The sequence below is a fragment of the Staurois parvus genome, unplaced genomic scaffold (assembly GCF_062004578.1).
Source record: "Staurois parvus isolate SC_StPar_1 unplaced genomic scaffold, SC_StPar_1.0 ptg000151l, whole genome shotgun sequence".
Classification (NCBI taxonomy): domain Eukaryota; kingdom Metazoa; phylum Chordata; class Amphibia; order Anura; family Ranidae; genus Staurois; species Staurois parvus.
In genome coordinates, this window is record NW_028317947.1 from 9,102,501 (window position 1) to 9,117,500 (window position 15,000).

Consider the following 15,000-nt stretch of genomic DNA (forward strand, 5'->3'; position numbering starts at 1 on the left):
CTACATATGAGCGTCAAGGGATCTTGCTGAAGCACTCCACAACAGGTCAGGATGGCTGAGCGGTCTAAGGCGCTGCGTTCAGGTCGCAGTCTCCACTGGAGGCGTGGGTTCGAATCCCACTTCCGACAGCAGTTTCAGCTTTTCACAGCTTGCTCTTTAGGTTCTCTTGCTCCTTTAGCGCTCTAGCTCTAGTGCAAAAAAAATGCTGTCCAAAATTTGAAAAGCAGGGCTCCATAGCTCAGGGGTTAGAGCACTGGTCTTGTAAACCAGGGGTTGCGAGTTCAAATCTCGCTGGGGCTTTTCTTCTGTTTTCGGGAACCGTAGCTCGCAAATTGGCATAATTAGATTTTTCCCCAAAAGGCCCAAGGTAACGGTTAGGTTATGACTATATGAAAGCCTCAAGATTATGAAATCTAAAGGTTAGAACAACTTGAATTTCCCCACATCTTGAAAGAGATAACATCTGCTACAAAGACTCGCTCTCTAATTCTGCATGGAAAGAAGAGTGCAATTCAAGCAAACAGATATCTTGCTAACTGCAAGACGCTCGCTATCCGCATGGAAAGAAAAGTGCAATTCAAGCAAAGAGAGATATCTTGCTAACTGCAAGACGCTGGCTATCTGCGTGTCCTTGTATTAGGATACTACTTTTGCACTTTTAACATGTGTCTTTGTATTTTTCTTCCAATGCTTTGTACATGAGGAAGGTAGCAAGAAAAAGGTGAAAAGGGTGAGGCTTGTTGTAGAGCATTTTCTCCATCATGTGACGTTCAACAGATTTCTTTTGTTCCTTGAGCTCCAGGCGGAAGAGCGACATGAAGCCAAAACGTTGAGACGTAGGCCTCCGCAGAGATAGCAGCACATTAGACTACATATGAGCATCACGGGATCTTGCTGAAGCACACCTCATCAGGTCCGGATGTCCGAGCGGTCTAAGGCGCTGCGTTCAGGTCGCAGTCTCCACTGGAGGCGTGGGTTCGAATCCCACTTCTGACAGCAGTTACAGCTTGCTCTTTAGGTTCTCTTGCTCCTTTAGCGCTCTAGCTCTAGTGCAAAAAAAATGCTGTCCAAAATTTGAAAAGCAGGGCTCCATAGCTCAGGGGTTAGAGCACTGGTCTTGAAAACCAGGGGTCGCGAGTTCAAATCTCGCTGGGGCCTTTCTTCCGTTTTCGGGAACCGTAGCTCGCAAATTGGCATAATTAGATTTTTCCCCAAAAGGCCCAAGGTAACGTAAGGTTATGACTATATGAAGGCCTCGAGATGATGAAATCTAAAGGTTAGGACAACTTGAATTTCCCCACATCTTGAAAGAGATAACATCTGCTACAAAGACTCGCTCTCTAATTCTGCATGGAAAGAAGAGTGCAATTCAAGCAAACAGATATCTTGCTAACTGCAAGACGCTCGCTATCTGCATGGAAAGAAAAGTGCAATTCAAGCAAAGAGAGATATCTTGCTAACTGCAAGACGCTGGATATCTGCGTGTCCTTGTATTAAGATACTACTTTTGCACTTTTAACATGTGTCTTTGTATTTTTCTTCCAATGCTTTGTACATGAGGAAGGTAGCAAGAAAAAGGTGAAAAGGGTGAGGCTTGTTGTAGAGCATTTTCTCCATCATGTGACGTTCAACAGATTTCTTTTGTTCCTTGAGCTCCAGGCGGAAGAGTGACATGAAGCCTAAACGTTGACACGTAGGCCTCCGCAGAGATAGCAGCACATTAGACAACATATGAGCATCACGGGATCTTGCTAAAGCATTCCTCCACAGGTCAAGATGGCCGAGCGGTCTAAGGCGCTGCGTTCAGGTCGCAGTCTCCACCGGAGGCGTGGGTTCGAATCCCACTTCTGACAGCAGTTTCAGCTTTTCACAGCTTGCTCTTTAGGTTCTCTTGCTCCTTTAGCGCTCTAGCTCTAGTGCAAAAAAAATGCTGTCCAAAATTAGAAAAACAGGGCTCCATAGCTCAGGGGTTAGAGCACTGGTCTTGTAAACCAGGGGTCGCGAGTTCAAATCTCACTGGGGCCTTTCTGCCGTTTTCGGGAACCGTAGCTCGCAAATTGGCATAATTAGATTTTTCCCCAAAAGGCCCAAGGTAACGGTTAGGTTATGACTATATGAAGGCCTCGAGATTATGAAATCTAAAGGTTAGCACAACTTGAATTTCCCCACATCTTGAAAGAGATAACATCTGCTACAAAGACTCGCTCTCTAATTCTGCATGGAAAGAAGAGTGCAATTCAAGCAAACAGATATCTTGCTAACTGCAAGACGCTCGCTATCCGCATGGAAAGAAAAGTGCAATTCAAGCAAAGAGAGATATCTTGCTAACTGCAAGATGCTGGCTATCTGCGTGTCCTTGCATTAGGATACTACTTTTTCACTTTTAACATGTGTCTTTGTATTTTTCTTCCAATGCTTTGTACATGAGGAAGGTAGCAAGAAAAAGGTGAAAAGGGTGAGGCTTGTTGTAGAGCATTTTCTCCATCATGTGACGTTCAACAGATTACTTTTGTTCCTTGAGCTCCAGGCGGAAGAGCGACATGAAGCCAAAACGTTGACACGTAGGCCTCCGCAGAGATAGCAGCACATTAGACTACATATGAGCCTCATGGGATCTTGCTGAAGCACTCCTCAACAGGTCAGGATGACCGAGCGGTCTAAGGCGCTGCGTTCAGGTCGCAGTCTCCACTGGAGGCGTGGGTTCGAATCTCACTACTGACAGCAGTTTCAGCTTTTCACAGCTTGCTCTTTAGGTTCTCTTGCTCCTTTAGCGCTCTAGCTCTAGTTCAAAAAAAATGCTGTCCAAAATTAGAAAAACAGGGCTCCATAGCTCAGGGGTTAGAGCACTGGTCTTGTAAACCAGGGGTCGCGAGTTCAAATCTCGCTGGGGCCTTTCTGCCATTTTCGGGAACCATAGCTCGCAAATTGGCATAATTAGATTTTTCCCCAAAAGGCCCAAGGTAACGGTTAGGTTATGACTATATGAAGGCCTCGAGATTATGAAATCTAAAGGTTAGGACAACTTGAATTTCCCCACATCTTGAAAGAGATAACATCTGCTACAAAGACTCGCTCTCTAATTCTGCATGGAAAGAAGAGTGCAATTCAAGCAAACAGATATCTTGCTAACTGCAAGACGCTCGCTATCCGCATGGAAAGAAAAGTGCAATTCAAGCAAAGAGAGATATCTTGCTAACTGCAAGATGCTGGATATCTGCGTGTCCTTGTATTAAGATACTACTTTTGCACTTTTAACATGTGTCTTTGTATTTTTCTTCCAATGCTTTGTACATGAGGAAGGTAGCAAGAAAAAGGTGAAAAGGGTGAGGCTTGTTGTAGAGCATTTTCTCCATCATGTGACGTTCAACAGATTACTTTTGTTCCTTGAGCTCCAGGCGGAAGAGCGACATGAAGCCAAAACGTTGAGACGTAGGCCTCTGCAGAGATAGCAGCACATTAGACTACATATGAGCGTCAAGGGATCTTGCTGAAGCACTCCTCAACAGGTCAGGATGGCTGAGCGGTCTAAGGCGCTGCGTTCAGGTCGCAGTCTCCACTGGAGGCGTGGGTTCGAATCCCAATTCTGACAGCAGTTTCAGCTTTTCACAGCTTGCTCTTTAGGTTCTCTTGCTCCTTTAGCGCTCTAGCTCTAGTGCAAAAAAAATGCTGTCCAAAATTTGAAAAACAGGGCTCCATAGCTCAGGGGTTAGAGCACTGGTCTTGTAAACCAGGGGTCGCGAGTTCAAATCTTGGTGGGGCTTTTCTTCTGTTTTCGGGAACCGTAGCTCGCAAATTGGCATAATTAGATTTTTTCCCAAAAGGCCCAAGGTAACGGTTAGGTTATGACTATATGAAAGCCTCGAGATTATGAAATCTAAAGGTTAGAACAACTTGAATTTCCCCACATCTTGAAAGAGATAACATCTGCTACAAAGACTCGCTCTCTAATTCTGCATGGAAAGAAGAGTGCAATTCAAGCAAACAGATATCTTGCTAACTGCAAGACGCTCGCTATCCGCATGGAAAGAAAAGTGCAATTCAAGCAAAGAGAGATATCTTGCTAACTGCAAGACGCTGGCTATCTGCGTGTCCTTGTATTAGGATACTACTTTTGCACTTTTAACATGTGTCTTTGTATTTTTCTTCCAATGCTTTGTACATGAGGAAGGTAGCAAGAAAAAGGTGAAAAGGGTGAGGCTTGTTGTAGAGCATTTTCTCCATCATGTGACGTTCAACAGATTTCTTTTGTTCCTTGAGCTCCAGGCGGAAGAGCGACATGAAGCCAAAACGTTGAGACGTAGGCCTCCGCAGAGATAGCAGCACATTAGACTACATATGAGCATCACGGGATCTTGCTGAAGCACTCTTCATCAGGTCCGGATGTCCGAGCGGTCTAAGGCGCTGCGTTCAGGTCGCAGTCTCCACTGGAGGCGTGGGTTCGAATCCCACTTCTGACAGCAGTTACAGCTTGCTCTTTAGGTTCTCTTGCTCCTTTAGCGCTCTAGCTCTAGTGCAAAAAAAATGCTGTCCAAAATTTGAAAAGCAGGGCTCCATAGCTCAGGAGTTAGAGCAATGGTCTTGTAAACCAGGGGTCGCGAGTTCAAATCTCGCTGGGGCCTTTCTTCCGTTTTCGGGAACCGTAGCTCGCAAATTGGCATAATTAGATTTTTCCCCAAAAGGCCCAAGGTAACGTAAGGTTATGACTATATGAAGGCCTCGAGATGATGAAATCTAAAGGTTAGGACAACTTGAATTTCCCCACATCTTGAAAGAGATAACATCTGCTACAAAGACTCGCTCTCTAATTCTGCATGGAAAGAAGAGTGCAATTCAAGCAAACAGATATCTTGCTAACTGCAAGACGCTCGCTATCCGCATGGAAAGAAAAGTGCAATTCAAGCAAAGAGCTTGCTAACTGCAAGACGCTGGCTATCTGCGTGTCCTTGTATTAGGATACTACTTTTGCACTTTTAACATGTGTCTTTGTATTTTTCTTCCAATGCTTTGTACATGAGGAAGGCAGCAAGAAAAAGGTGAAAAGGGTGAGGCTTGTTGTAGAGCATTTTCTCCATCATGTGACGTTCAACAGATTACTTTTGTTCCTTGAGCTCCAGGCGGAAGAGCGACATGAAGCCAAAACGTTGACACGTAGGCCTCCGCAGAGATAGCAGCACATTAGACTACATATGAGCATCACGGGATCTTGCTGAAGCACTCCTCAACAGGTCAAGATGACCGAGCGGTCTAAGGCGCTGCGTTCAGGTCGCAGTCTCCACTGGAGGCGTGGGTTCGAATCCCACTTCTGACAGCAGTTTCAGCTTTTCACAGCTTGCTCTTTAGGTTCTCTTGCTCCTTTAGCGCTCTAGCTCTAGTGCAAAAAAAATGCTGTCCAAAATTTGAAAAACAGGGCTCCATAGCTCAGGGGTTAGAGCACTGGTCTTGTAAAGCAGGGGTCGCGAGTTCAAATCTCGCTGGGGCCTTTCTGCCGTTTTCGGGAACCGTAGCTCGCAATTTGGCATAATTAGATTTTTCCCCAAAAGGCCCAAGGTAACGGTTAGGTTATGACTATATGAAGGCCTCGAGATTATGAAATCTAAAGGTTAGGACAACTTGAATTTCCCCACATCTTGAAAGAGATAACATCTGCTACAAAGACTCGCTCTCTAATTCTGCATGGAAAGAAGAGTGCAAATCAAGCAAACAGATATCTTGCTAACTGCAAGACGCTCGCTATCCGCATGGAAAGAAAAGTGCAATTCAAGCAAAGAGAGATATCTTGCTAACTGCAAGACGCTGGATATCTGGGTATCCTTGTATTAAGATACTACTTTTGCACTTTTAACATGTGTCTTTGTATTTTTCTTCCAATGCTTTGTACATGAGGAAGGTAGCAAGAAAAAGGTGAAAAGGGTGAGGCTTGTTGTAGAGCATTTTCTCCATCATGTGACGTTCAACAGATTTCTTTTGTTCCTTGAGCTCCAGGCGGAAGAGTGACATGAAGCCTAAACGTTGACACGTAGGCCTCCGCAGAGATAGCAGCACATTAGACTACATATGAGCATCACGGGATCTTGCTAAAGCACTCCTCAACAGGTCAGGATGGCCGAGCGGTCTAAGGCGCTGCGTTCAGGTCGCAGTCTCCACTGGAGGCGTGGGTTCGAATCCCACTTCTGACAGCAGTTTCAGCTTTTCACAGCTTGCTCTTTAGGTTCTCTTGCTCCTTTAGCGCTCTAGCTCTAGTGCAAAAAAAATGCTGTCCAACATTAGAAAAATAGGGCTCCATAGCTCAGGGGTTAGAGCACTGGTCTTGTAAACCAGAGGTCGCGAGTTCAAATCTCGCTGGGGCCTTTCTGCCATTTTCGGGAACCGTAGCTCGCAAATTGGCATAATTAGATTTTTCCCCAAAAGGCCCAAGGTAACGTAAGGTTATGACTATATGAAGGCCTCGAGATAATGAAATTTAATGGTTAGGACAACTTGAATTTCACCACATCTTGAAAGAGATAACATCTGCTACAAAGACTTGCTCTCTAATTCTGCATGGAAAGAAAAGTGCAATTCAAGCAAACAGATATATTACTAACTGCAAGACGCTCGCTATCCGCATGGAAAGAAAAGTGCAATTCAAGCAAAGAGAGATATCTTGCTAACTGCAAGACGCTGGCTATCTGCGTATCCTTGTATTAAGATACTACTTTTGCACTTTTAACATGTGTCTTTGTATTTTTCTTCCAATGCTTTGTACATGAGGAAGGTAGCAAGAAAAAGGTGAAAAGGGTGAGGCTTGTTGTAGAGCATTTTCTCCATCATGTGACGTTCAACAGATTTCTTTTGTTCCTTGAGCTCCAGGCGGAAGAGTGACATGAAGCCTAAACGTTGACACGTAGGCCTCCGCAGAGATAGCAGCACATTAGACTACATATGAGCATCACGGGATCTTGCTAAAGCACTCCTCAACAGGTCAGGATGGCCGAGCGGTCTAAGGCGCTGCGTTCAGGTCGCAGTCTCCACTGGAGGCGTGGGTTCGAATCCCACTTCTGACAGCAGTTTCAGCTTTTCACAGCTTGCTCTTTAGGTTCTCTTGCTCCTTTAGCGCTCTAGCTCTAGTGCAAAAAAAATGCTGTCCAACATTAGAAAAATAGGGCTCCATAGCTCAGGGGTTAGAGCACTGGTCTTGTAAACCAGAGGTCGCGAGTTCAAATCTCGCTGGGGCCTTTCTGCCATTTTCGGGAACCGTAGCTCGCAAATTGGCATAATTAGATTTTTCCCCAAAAGGCCCAAGGTAACGTAAGGTTATGACTATATGAAGGCCTCGAGATAATGAAATTTAATGGTTAGGACAACTTGAATTTCACCACATCTTGAAAGAGATAACATCTGCTACAAAGACTTGCTCTCTAATTCTGCATGGAAAGAAAAGTGCAATTCAAGCAAACAGATATATTACTAACTGCAAGACGCTCGCTATCCGCATGGAAAGAAAAGTGCAATTCAAGCAAAGAGAGATATCTTGCTAACTGCAAGACGCTGGCTATCTGCGTATCCTTGTATTAAGATACTACTTTTGCACTTTTAACATGTGTCTTTGTATTTTTCTTCCAATGCTTTGTACATGAGGAAGGTAGCAAGAAAAAGGTGAAAAGGGTGAGGCTTGTTGTAGAGCATTTTCTCCATCATATGACGTTCAACAGATTTCTTTTGTTCCTTGAGCTCCAGGCGGAAGAGCGACATGAAGCCAAAACGTTGACACGTAGGCCTCCGCAGAGATAGCAGCACATTAGACTACATATGAGCATCACGGGATCTTACTAAAGCACTCCTCAACAGGTCAGGATGGCTGAGCGGTCTAAGGCGCTGCGTTCAGGTCGCAGTCTCCACTGGAGGCGTGGGTTCGAATCCCACTTCTGACAGCAGTTTCAGCTTTTCACAGCTTGCTCTTTAGGTTCTCTTGCTCCTTTAGCGCTCTAGCTCTAGTGCAAAAAAAATGCTGTCCAACATTAGAAAAATAGGGCTCCATAGCTCAGGGGTTAGAGCATTGGTCTTGTAGACCAGAAGTCGCGAGTTCAAATCTCGCTGGGGCCTTTCTGCCATTTTCGGGAACCGTAGCTCGCAAATTGGCATAATTAGATTTTCCCCCAAAAGGCCCAAGGTAACGTAAGGTTATGATGATATGAAGGCCTCGAGATGATGAAATTTAATGGTTAGGACAACTTGAATTTCCCCACATCTTGAAAGAGATAACATCTGCTACAAAGACTCGCTCTCTAATTCTGCATGGAAAGAAGAGTGCAATTCAAGCAAACAGATATCTTGCTAACTGCAAGACGCTCGCTATCCGCATGGAAAGAAAAGTGCAATTCAAGCAAAGAGAGATATCTTGCTAACTGCAAGACGCTGGCTATCTGCGTGTCCTTGTATTAGGATACTACTTTTGCACTTTTAACATGTGTCTTTGTATTTTTCTTCCAATGCTTTGTACATGAGGAAGGTAGCAAGAAAAAGGTGAAAAGGGTGAGGCTTGTTGTAGAGCATTTTCTCCATCATGTGACGTTCAACAGATTACTTTTGTTCCTTGAGCTCCAGGCGGAAGAGCGACATGAAGCCAAAACGTTGACACGTAGGCCTCCGCAGAGATAGCAGCACATTAGACTACATATGAGCATCACGGGATCTTGCTAAAGCACTCCTCAACAGGTCAGGATGGCCGAGCGGTCTAAGGCGCTGCGTTCAGGTCGCAGTCTCCACTGGAGGCGTGGGTTCGAATCCCACTTCTGACAGCAGTTTCAGCTTTTCACAGCTTGCTCTTTAGGTTCTCTTGCTCCTTTAGCGCTCTAGCTCTAGTGCAAAAAAAATGCTGTCCAACATTAGAAAAATAGGGCTCCATAGCTCAGGGGTTAGAGCACTGGTCTTGTAAACCAGAGTTCGCGAGTTCAAATCTCGCTGGGGCCTTTCTGCCATTTTCGGGAACCGTAGCTCGCAAATTGGCATAATTAGATTTTTCCCCAAAAGGCCCAAGGTAACGTAAGGTTATGACTATATGAAGGCCTCTAGATAATGAAATTTAATGGTTAGGACAACTTGAATTTCACCACATCTTGAAAGAGATAACATCTGCTACAAAGACTTGCTCTCTAATTCTGCATGGAAAGAAAAGTGCAATTCAAGCAAACAGATATATTGCTAACTGCAAGACGCTCGCTATCCGCATGGAAAGAAAAGTGCAATTCAAGCAAAGAGAGATATCTTGCTAACTGCAAGACGCTGGCTATCTGCGTATCCTTGTATTAAGATACTACTTTTGCACTTTTAACATGTGTCTTTGTATTTTTCTTCCAATGCTTTGTACATGAGGAAGGTAGCAAGAAAAAGGTGAAAAGGGTGAGGCTTGTTGTAGAGCATTTTCTCCATCATATGACGTTCAACAGATTTCTTTTGTTCCTTGAGCTCCAGGCGGAAGAGCGACATGAAGCCAAAACGTTGAGACGTAGGCCTCCGCAGAGATAGCAGCACATTAGACTACATATGAGCATCACGGGATCTTGCTAAAGCACTCCTCAACAGGTCAGGATGGCCGAGCGGTCTAAGGCGCTGCGTTCAGGTCGCAGTCTCCACTGGAGGCGTGGGTTCGAATCCCACTTCTGACAGCAGTTTCAGCTTTTCACAGCTTGCTCTTTAGGTTCTCTTGCTCCTTTAGCGCTCTAGCTCTAGTGCAAAAAAAATGCTGTCCAACATTAGAAAAATAGGGCTCCATAGCTCAGGGGTTAGAGCACTGGTCTTGTAAACCAGAGGTCGCGAGTTCAAATCTCGCTGGGGCCTTTCTGCCATTTTCGGGAACCGTAGCTCGCAAATTGGCATAATTAGATTTTTCCCCAAAAGGCCCAAGGTAACGTAAGGTTATGACTATATGAAGGCCTCGAGATGATGAAATTTAATGGTTAGGACAACTTGAATTTCACCACATGTTGAAAGAGATAACATCTGCTACAAACACTCGCTCTCTAATTCTGCATGGAAAGAAGAGTGCAATTCAAGCAAACAGATATCTTGCTAACTGCAAGACGCTCGCTATCCGCATGGAAAGAAAAGTGCAATTCAAGCAAAGAGAGATATCTTGCTAACTGCAAGACGCTGGCTATCTGCGTGTCCTTGTATTAGGAAACTACTTTTGCACTTTTAACATGTGTCTTTGTATTTTTCTTCCAATGCTTTGTACATGAGGAAGGTAGCAAGAAAAAGGTGAAAAGGGTGAGGCTTGTTGTAGAGCATTTTCTCCATCATGTGACGTTCAACAGATTACTTTTGTTCCTTGAGCTCCAGGCGGAAGAGCGACATGAAGCCAAAACGTTGACACGTAGGCCTCCGCAGAGATAGCAGCACATTAGACTACATATGAGCCTCACGGGATCTTGCTGAAGCACTCCTCAACAGGTCAGGATGACCGAGCGGTCTAAGGCGCTGCGTTCAGGTTGCAGTCACCACTGGAGGCGTGGGTTCGAATCCCACTACTGAAAGCAGTTTCAGCTTTTCACAGCTTGCTCTTTAGGTTCTCTTGCTCCTTTAGCGCTCTAGCTCTAGTGCAAAAAAAATGCTGTCCAACATTAGAAAAACAGGGCTCCATAGCTCAGGGGTTAGAGCACTGGTCTTGTAAACCAGGGGTCGCGATTTCAAATCTCGCTGGGGCCTTTCTGCCGTTTTCGGGAACCGTAGCTCGCAAATTGACATAATTAGATTTTTCCCCAAAAGGCCCAAGGTAACGGTTAGGTTATGACTATATGAAGGCCTCGAGATTATGAAATCTAAAGGTTAGGACAACTTGAATTTCCCCACATCTTGAAAGAGATAACATCTGCTACAAAGATTCGCTCTCTAATTCTGCATGGAAAGAAGAGTGCAAATCAAGCAAACAGATATCTTGCTAACTGCAAGACGCTCGCTATCCGCATGGAAAGAAAAGTGCAATTCAAGCAAAGAGAGATATCTTGCTAACTGCAAGACGCTGGATATCTGGGTATCCTTGTATTAAGATACTACTTTTGCACTTTTAACATGTGTCTTTGTATTTTTCTTCCAATGCTTTGTACATGAGGAAGGTAGCAAGAAAAAGGTGAAAAGGGTGAGGCTTGTTGTAGAGCATTTTCTCCATCATGTGACGTTCAACAGATTTCTTTTGTTCCTTGAGCTCCAGGCGGAAGAGTGACATGAAGCCTAAACGTTGACACGTAGGCCTCCGCAGAGATAGCAGCACATTAGACTACATATGAGCATCACGGGATCTTGCTAAAGCACTCCTCAACAGGTCAGGATGGCCGAGCGGTCTAAGGCGCTGCGTTCAGGTCGCAGTCTCCACTGGAGGCGTGGGTTCGAATCCCACTTCTGACAGCAGTTACAGCTTGCTCTTTAGGTTCTCTTGCTCCTTTAGCGCTCTAGCTCTAGTGCAAAAAAAATGCTGTCCAAAATTTGAAAAGCAGGGCTCCATAGCTCAGGAGTTAGAGCAATGGTCTTGTAAACCAGGGGTCGCGAGTTCAAATCTCGCTGGGGCCTTTCTTCCATTTTCGGGAACCGTAGCTCGCAAATTGGCATAATTAGATTTTTCCCCAAAAGGCCCAAGGTAACGTAAGGTTATGACTATATGAAGGCCTCGAGATGATGAAATCTAAAGGTTAGGACAACTTGAATTTCCCCACATCTTGAAAGAGATAACATCTGCTACAAAGACTCGCTCTCTAATTCTGCATGGAAAGAAGAGTGCAATTCAAGCAAACAGATATCTTGCTAACTGCAAGACGCTCGCTATCCGCATGGAAAGAAAAGTGCAATTCAAGCAAAGAGAGATATCTAGCTAACTGCAAGACGCTGGCTATCTGCGTGTCCTTGTATTAGGATACTACTTTTGCACTTTTAACATGTGTCTTTGTATTTTTCTTCCAATGCTTTGTACATGAGGAAGGTAGCAAGAAAAAGGTGAAAAGGGTGAGGCTTGTTGTAGAGCATTTTCTCCATCATGTGACGTTCAACAGATTACTTTTGTTCCTTGAGCTCCAGGCGGAAGAGCGACATGAAGCCAAAACGTTGAGACGTAGGCCTCCGCAGAGATAGCAGCACATTAGACTACATATGAGCATCACGGGATCTTGCTGAAGCACTCCTCAACAGGTCAAGATGACCGAGCGGTCTAAGGCGCTGCGTTCAGGTCGCAGTCTCCACTGGAGGCGTGGGTTCGAATCCCACTTCTGACAGCAGTTTCAGCTTTTCACAGCTTGCTCTTTAGGTTCTCTTGCTCCTTTAGCGCTCTAGCTCTAGTGCAAAAAAAATGCTGTCCAAAATTAGAAAAACAGGGCTCCATAGCTCAGGGGTTAGAGCACTGGTCTTGTAAACCAGGGGTCGCGAGTTCAAATCTCGCTGGGGCCTTTCTGCCGTTTTCGGGAACCGTAGCTCGCAATTTGGCATAATTAGATTTTTCCCCAAAAGGCCCAAGGTAACGGTTAGGTTATGACTATATGAAGGCCTCGAGATTATGAAATCTAAAGGTTAGGACAACTTGAATTTCCCCACATCTTGAAAGAGATAACATCTGCTACAAAGACTCGCTCTCTAATTCTGCATGGAAAGAAGAGTGCAAATCAAGCAAACAGATATCTTGCTAACTGCAAGACGCTCGCTATCCGCATGGAAAGAAAAGTGCAATTCAAGCAAAGAGAGATATCTTGCTAACTGCAAGACGCTGGATATCTGGGTATCCTTGTATTAAGATACTACTTTTGCACTTTTAACATGTGTCTTTGTATTTTTCTTCCAATGCTTTGTACATGAGGAAGGTAGCAAGAAAAAGGTGAAAAGGGTGAGGCTTGTTGTAGAGCATTTTCTCCATCATGTGACGTTCAACAGATTACTTTTGTTCCTTGAGCTCCAGGCGGAAGAGCGACATGAAGCCAAAACGTTGACACGTAGGCCTCCGCAGAGATAGCAGAACATTAGACTACATATGAGCATCACGGGATCTTGCTAAAGCACTCCTCAACAGGTCAGGATGGCCGAGCGGTCTAAGGCGCTGCGTTCAGGTCGCAGTCTCCACTGGAGGCGTGGGTTCGAATCCCACTTCTGACAGCAGTTTCAGCTTTTCACAGCTTGCTCTTTAGGTTCTCTTGCTCCTTTAGCGCTCTAGCTCTAGTGCAAAAAAAATGCTGTCCAAAATTTGAAAAACAGGGCTCCATAGCTCAGGGGTTAGAGCACTGGTCTTGTAAACCAGGGGTCGCGAGTTCAAATCTTGCTGGGGCTTTTCTTCTGTTTTCGGGAACCGTAGCTCGCAAATTGGCATAATTAGATTTTTTCCCAAAAGGCCCAAGTTAACGGTTAGGTTATGACTATATGAAAGCCTCGAGATTATGAAATCTAAAGGTTAGAACAACTTGAATTTCCCCACATCTTGAAAGAGATAACATCTGCTACAAAGACTCGCTCTCTAATTCTGCATGGAAAGAAGAGTGCAATTCAAGCAAACAGATATCTTGCTAACTGCAAGACGCTCGCTATCCGCATGGAAAGAAAAGTGCAATTCAAGCAAAGAGAGATATCTTGCTAACTGCAAGACGCTGGCTATCTGCGTGTCCTTGTATTAGGATACTACTTTTGCACTTTTAACATGTGTCTTTGTATTTTTCTTCCAATGCTTTGTACATGAGGAAGGTAGCAAGAAAAAGGTGAAAAGGGTGAGGCTTTTTGTAGAGCATTTTCTCCATCATGTGACGTTCAACAGATTTCTTTTGTTCCTTGAGCTCCAGGCGGAAGAGCGACATGAAGCCAAAACGTTGAGACGTAGGCCTCCGCAGAGATAGCAGCACATTAGACTACATATGAGCATCACAGGATCTTGCGGAAGCACTCTTCATCAGGTCCGGATGTCCGAGCGGTCTAAGGCGCTGCGTTCAGGTCGCAGTCTCCACTGGAGGCGTGGGTTCGAATCCCACTTCTGACAGCAGTTACAGCTTGCTCTTTAGGTTCTCTTGCTCCTTTAGCGCTCTAGCTCTAGTGCAAAAAAAATGCTGTCCAAAATTTGAAAAGCAGGGCTCCATAGCTCAGGAGTTAGAGCAATGGTCTTGTAAACTAGGGGTCGCGAGTTCAAATCTCGCTGGGGCCTTTCTTCCGTTTTCGGGAACAGTAGCTCGCAAATTGGCATAATTAGATTTTTCCCCAAAAGGCCCAAGGTAACGTAAGGTTATGACTATATGAAGGCCTCGAGATGATGAAATCTAAAGGTTAGGACAACTTGAATTTCCCCACATCTTGAAAGAGATAACATCTGCTACAAAGACTCGCTCTCTAATTCTGCATGGAAAGAAGAGTGCAATTCAAGCAAACAGATATCTTGCTAACTGCAAGACGCTCGCTATCCGCATGGAAAGAAAAGTGCAGTTCAAGCAAAGAGAGATATCTAGCTAACTGCAAGACGCTGGCTATCTGCGTGTCCTTGTATTAGGATACTACTTTTGCACTTTTAACATGTGTCTTTGTATTTTTCTTCCAATGCTTTGTACATGAGGAAGGCAGCAAAAAAAAGGTGAAAAGGGTGAGGCTTGTTGTAGAGCATTTTCTCCATCATGTGACGTTCAACAGATTACTTTTGTTCCTTGAGCTCCAGGCGGAAGAGCGACATGAAGCCAAAACGTTGACACGTAGGCCTCCGCAGAGATAGCAGCACATTAGACTACATATGAGCATCACGGGATCTTGCTGAAGCACTCCTCAACAGGTCAAGATGACCGAGCGGTCTAAGGCGCTGCGTTCAGGTCGCAGTCTCCACTGGAGGCGTGGGTTCGAATCCCACTTCTGACAGCAGTTTCAGCTTTTCACAGCTTGCTCTTTAGGTTCTCTTGCTCCTTTAGCGCTCTAGCTCTAGTGCAAAAAAAATGCTGTCCAAAATTAGAAAAACAGGGCTCCATAGCTCAGGGGTTAGAGCACTGGGCTTGTAAAGCAGGGGTCGCGAGTTCAAATCTCGCTGGGGCC

The 15,000-nt window shown here is 44.9% G+C and overlaps 32 non-coding genes across 32 annotated transcripts; all 32 read left to right on the plus strand.

Moving 5' to 3' along the window:
* The first annotated feature begins 45 nt into the window (after positions 1-45).
* On the plus strand, positions 46-128 carry TRNAL-CAG (transfer RNA leucine (anticodon CAG)). The gene has a single exon. It is a non-coding gene; the product is annotated as a tRNA-Leu (tRNA).
* Positions 129-227: 99 nt separating this feature from the next.
* TRNAT-UGU (transfer RNA threonine (anticodon UGU)) lies at positions 228-300 on the plus strand. Its single transcript has one exon. It is a non-coding gene; the product is annotated as a tRNA-Thr (tRNA).
* Positions 301-913: 613 nt separating this feature from the next.
* TRNAL-CAG (transfer RNA leucine (anticodon CAG)) lies at positions 914-996 on the plus strand. Its single transcript has one exon. It is a non-coding gene; the product is annotated as a tRNA-Leu (tRNA).
* An 89-nt stretch (positions 997-1,085) lies between these two features.
* On the plus strand, positions 1,086-1,158 carry TRNAS-UGA (transfer RNA serine (anticodon UGA)). The gene has a single exon. It is a non-coding gene; the product is annotated as a tRNA-Ser (tRNA).
* Positions 1,159-1,770: 612 nt separating this feature from the next.
* Positions 1,771-1,853, plus strand: TRNAL-CAG (transfer RNA leucine (anticodon CAG)). The gene has a single exon. It is a non-coding gene; the product is annotated as a tRNA-Leu (tRNA).
* Positions 1,854-1,952: 99 nt separating this feature from the next.
* Positions 1,953-2,025, plus strand: TRNAT-UGU (transfer RNA threonine (anticodon UGU)). Its single transcript has one exon. It is a non-coding gene; the product is annotated as a tRNA-Thr (tRNA).
* A 795-nt stretch (positions 2,026-2,820) lies between these two features.
* TRNAT-UGU (transfer RNA threonine (anticodon UGU)) lies at positions 2,821-2,893 on the plus strand. The gene has a single exon. It is a non-coding gene; the product is annotated as a tRNA-Thr (tRNA).
* A 613-nt stretch (positions 2,894-3,506) lies between these two features.
* On the plus strand, positions 3,507-3,589 carry TRNAL-CAG (transfer RNA leucine (anticodon CAG)). Its single transcript has one exon. It is a non-coding gene; the product is annotated as a tRNA-Leu (tRNA).
* A 785-nt stretch (positions 3,590-4,374) lies between these two features.
* On the plus strand, positions 4,375-4,457 carry TRNAL-CAG (transfer RNA leucine (anticodon CAG)). The gene has a single exon. It is a non-coding gene; the product is annotated as a tRNA-Leu (tRNA).
* Positions 4,458-4,546: 89 nt separating this feature from the next.
* On the plus strand, positions 4,547-4,619 carry TRNAT-UGU (transfer RNA threonine (anticodon UGU)). Its single transcript has one exon. It is a non-coding gene; the product is annotated as a tRNA-Thr (tRNA).
* Positions 4,620-5,225: 606 nt separating this feature from the next.
* On the plus strand, positions 5,226-5,308 carry TRNAL-CAG (transfer RNA leucine (anticodon CAG)). Its single transcript has one exon. It is a non-coding gene; the product is annotated as a tRNA-Leu (tRNA).
* A 99-nt stretch (positions 5,309-5,407) lies between these two features.
* On the plus strand, positions 5,408-5,480 carry TRNAT-UGU (transfer RNA threonine (anticodon UGU)). The gene has a single exon. It is a non-coding gene; the product is annotated as a tRNA-Thr (tRNA).
* Positions 5,481-6,093: 613 nt separating this feature from the next.
* TRNAL-CAG (transfer RNA leucine (anticodon CAG)) lies at positions 6,094-6,176 on the plus strand. The gene has a single exon. It is a non-coding gene; the product is annotated as a tRNA-Leu (tRNA).
* Positions 6,177-6,275: 99 nt separating this feature from the next.
* Positions 6,276-6,348, plus strand: TRNAT-UGU (transfer RNA threonine (anticodon UGU)). The gene has a single exon. It is a non-coding gene; the product is annotated as a tRNA-Thr (tRNA).
* Positions 6,349-6,960: 612 nt separating this feature from the next.
* On the plus strand, positions 6,961-7,043 carry TRNAL-CAG (transfer RNA leucine (anticodon CAG)). The gene has a single exon. It is a non-coding gene; the product is annotated as a tRNA-Leu (tRNA).
* Positions 7,044-7,142: 99 nt separating this feature from the next.
* TRNAT-UGU (transfer RNA threonine (anticodon UGU)) lies at positions 7,143-7,215 on the plus strand. The gene has a single exon. It is a non-coding gene; the product is annotated as a tRNA-Thr (tRNA).
* A 612-nt stretch (positions 7,216-7,827) lies between these two features.
* Positions 7,828-7,910, plus strand: TRNAL-CAG (transfer RNA leucine (anticodon CAG)). Its single transcript has one exon. It is a non-coding gene; the product is annotated as a tRNA-Leu (tRNA).
* A 99-nt stretch (positions 7,911-8,009) lies between these two features.
* TRNAT-UGU (transfer RNA threonine (anticodon UGU)) lies at positions 8,010-8,082 on the plus strand. Its single transcript has one exon. It is a non-coding gene; the product is annotated as a tRNA-Thr (tRNA).
* A 612-nt stretch (positions 8,083-8,694) lies between these two features.
* On the plus strand, positions 8,695-8,777 carry TRNAL-CAG (transfer RNA leucine (anticodon CAG)). Its single transcript has one exon. It is a non-coding gene; the product is annotated as a tRNA-Leu (tRNA).
* Positions 8,778-8,876: 99 nt separating this feature from the next.
* On the plus strand, positions 8,877-8,949 carry TRNAT-UGU (transfer RNA threonine (anticodon UGU)). Its single transcript has one exon. It is a non-coding gene; the product is annotated as a tRNA-Thr (tRNA).
* Positions 8,950-9,561: 612 nt separating this feature from the next.
* On the plus strand, positions 9,562-9,644 carry TRNAL-CAG (transfer RNA leucine (anticodon CAG)). Its single transcript has one exon. It is a non-coding gene; the product is annotated as a tRNA-Leu (tRNA).
* A 99-nt stretch (positions 9,645-9,743) lies between these two features.
* On the plus strand, positions 9,744-9,816 carry TRNAT-UGU (transfer RNA threonine (anticodon UGU)). The gene has a single exon. It is a non-coding gene; the product is annotated as a tRNA-Thr (tRNA).
* Positions 9,817-10,610: 794 nt separating this feature from the next.
* On the plus strand, positions 10,611-10,683 carry TRNAT-UGU (transfer RNA threonine (anticodon UGU)). Its single transcript has one exon. It is a non-coding gene; the product is annotated as a tRNA-Thr (tRNA).
* A 613-nt stretch (positions 10,684-11,296) lies between these two features.
* On the plus strand, positions 11,297-11,379 carry TRNAL-CAG (transfer RNA leucine (anticodon CAG)). The gene has a single exon. It is a non-coding gene; the product is annotated as a tRNA-Leu (tRNA).
* Positions 11,380-11,468: 89 nt separating this feature from the next.
* TRNAT-UGU (transfer RNA threonine (anticodon UGU)) lies at positions 11,469-11,541 on the plus strand. The gene has a single exon. It is a non-coding gene; the product is annotated as a tRNA-Thr (tRNA).
* Positions 11,542-12,153: 612 nt separating this feature from the next.
* On the plus strand, positions 12,154-12,236 carry TRNAL-CAG (transfer RNA leucine (anticodon CAG)). The gene has a single exon. It is a non-coding gene; the product is annotated as a tRNA-Leu (tRNA).
* Positions 12,237-12,335: 99 nt separating this feature from the next.
* On the plus strand, positions 12,336-12,408 carry TRNAT-UGU (transfer RNA threonine (anticodon UGU)). Its single transcript has one exon. It is a non-coding gene; the product is annotated as a tRNA-Thr (tRNA).
* Positions 12,409-13,021: 613 nt separating this feature from the next.
* Positions 13,022-13,104, plus strand: TRNAL-CAG (transfer RNA leucine (anticodon CAG)). The gene has a single exon. It is a non-coding gene; the product is annotated as a tRNA-Leu (tRNA).
* A 99-nt stretch (positions 13,105-13,203) lies between these two features.
* On the plus strand, positions 13,204-13,276 carry TRNAT-UGU (transfer RNA threonine (anticodon UGU)). Its single transcript has one exon. It is a non-coding gene; the product is annotated as a tRNA-Thr (tRNA).
* A 613-nt stretch (positions 13,277-13,889) lies between these two features.
* TRNAL-CAG (transfer RNA leucine (anticodon CAG)) lies at positions 13,890-13,972 on the plus strand. Its single transcript has one exon. It is a non-coding gene; the product is annotated as a tRNA-Leu (tRNA).
* An 89-nt stretch (positions 13,973-14,061) lies between these two features.
* TRNAT-UGU (transfer RNA threonine (anticodon UGU)) lies at positions 14,062-14,134 on the plus strand. The gene has a single exon. It is a non-coding gene; the product is annotated as a tRNA-Thr (tRNA).
* A 612-nt stretch (positions 14,135-14,746) lies between these two features.
* Positions 14,747-14,829, plus strand: TRNAL-CAG (transfer RNA leucine (anticodon CAG)). Its single transcript has one exon. It is a non-coding gene; the product is annotated as a tRNA-Leu (tRNA).
* Positions 14,830-15,000: the final 171 nt, after the last annotated feature.